Below are 287 nucleotides of genomic sequence, written 5' to 3' on the forward strand. Positions count from 1 at the left end.
GAAAGAAAAATTCCTCATCTCGAAATAACCCTTTCGTTATTCATCGTAGCCTCGTGCGCAGAGGCACTCAGCTAGGCACAGGTGAGCGGCACTGACGTGTCCCCGTTCTGCCTGTACACATCTGTCTTCACAGGTGTTTTCCCCCTGATGCCAGAAGTCCCTTCATTTCTCAAAACGAAATTTACAAGTCTTTCAAAACCCTTTTTACCTTTATTTCTGCTGACTCAAATCTACCAGCGTGGATTTTTCAACATGTAGAGATTCAGTTTTCCCTTTAGTTATATCCC

The sequence above is a fragment of the Penaeus monodon genome, chromosome 28 (genome assembly GCF_015228065.2).
Source record: "Penaeus monodon isolate SGIC_2016 chromosome 28, NSTDA_Pmon_1, whole genome shotgun sequence".
NCBI lineage: Eukaryota > Metazoa > Arthropoda > Malacostraca > Decapoda > Penaeidae > Penaeus > Penaeus monodon.